This window comes from Chinchilla lanigera, unplaced genomic scaffold (assembly GCF_000276665.1).
Source record: "Chinchilla lanigera isolate Chin_1 unplaced genomic scaffold, ChiLan1.0 scaffold00021, whole genome shotgun sequence".
In the NCBI taxonomy this organism is placed as follows: domain Eukaryota; kingdom Metazoa; phylum Chordata; class Mammalia; order Rodentia; family Chinchillidae; genus Chinchilla; species Chinchilla lanigera.
In genome coordinates, this window is record NW_004955422.1 from 29,454,295 (window position 1) to 29,455,682 (window position 1,388).

The following is a 1,388-nucleotide window of genomic DNA, read 5'->3' on the forward strand; positions in this document are numbered from 1 at the left end:
TCCTTCCTTCCTTCCTCCCTCCCATCCTTTCTTCCTCCCTCCCTCCCTCACTCCCCCTCCTTCTTTCTTTCTTTCTTTCTTTCTTTCTTTCTTTCTTTCTTTCTTTCTTTCTTTCTCTTTCTTTCTTTCTTTCCTCTCTCTCTCTCTCTTTCTTTCTTGTCTTTCTGCCTTCCTTCCACTCTTTCTTTTTTATTTTTTCTTTTTCTTTTTTGAGAGAAGACTTCTCTAAATTGCTACTGAATTTGTTTATTAAATCCGGGAGTCTTCTGGTGGAATTTTGGAGTCTTTTATGTAGAGTATCATGTCATCTGCAAATAATGACAATTTAACTTCTTCCTTTCCTATCCTTATTCTTTTTATCTCTTTCTCTTGTCTAATTGTTCTGGCTAATGTTTACAGAACTATATCAAGTAGGAATGGTGATAATGGACATTCTTGTTCTTGATTTTAGAGTGAAAACTTTCAGTTTTTGACCATTTAGTATGATGTTGGCTGTTAGTTTGTCATAGATGGCTTTTATCAGATGGAGATAAAGACCATCTATTCCAATTTTTTTTTTCCTATCATGAATGGGTGTTGGACTATGTCAAATGTTTTTTCTATCATGAATGGGTGTTGGACTATGTCAAATGTTTTTTCTGCATCTATTGAAATGATCAGATGGTTTTTGTCTTTGGCTCTGTTTTTTTTTAATTATTAATTTTTTTACTTTAAAAATAAAAGGAGGAGGCACCCAGGAAGCTGTGTGGCAGGGAGCACTGGTCTTTGGGCTGGCTCCCTGCCTTGCAGGCACCTGGATGAGGGCTCCCAGTGCCCGGGAAGCCTTGCGGTGGGGAGTGCCGGTCTTTGGGCTGCCTCCCTGCCTTGCAGGAGCCAGGATGGAGGGCCCCTGGTACCTGGGAAGCCACGCGGTGGCTTGCGCTGTCACGTGGTGGCCCTTAGGCCAGCTGCCACAACTTGATTGAGAACTACCATGGCACAGAGAAACAATGACACAATTGGCCCACCATGCACCAGCTGCAGAGGCCCACCCATGGACATGTGTGAATCATTCAAACATGGAGAAACCCCTGGGAATATACACCACAGAACAGGTCATTCTTGCTCTTGCCATTGAGAACAAGAAAGGTCGAGTGTCAGTAGAGGAGCAGCTGTTGAACAAGGACTCGGAGAACCTGAGAATCCAGACTAGTCCTGAAGAGTCAGAAGTCCTGTGGACTGGGGTCATGAGAGCTGCTCGGAAGCTGTAAACCAGGAGGACCTTGTGCAATACCTGGGGAGACCCCCTGGAAGCCATTCTTCCCTTGACAGTACAGGTTGTGTTGGAGGAGCACGTGGAGCTCCAGAGGTCTGCAGCAAGATTCCTGCTGCCTGTGCTGACAGTTGGG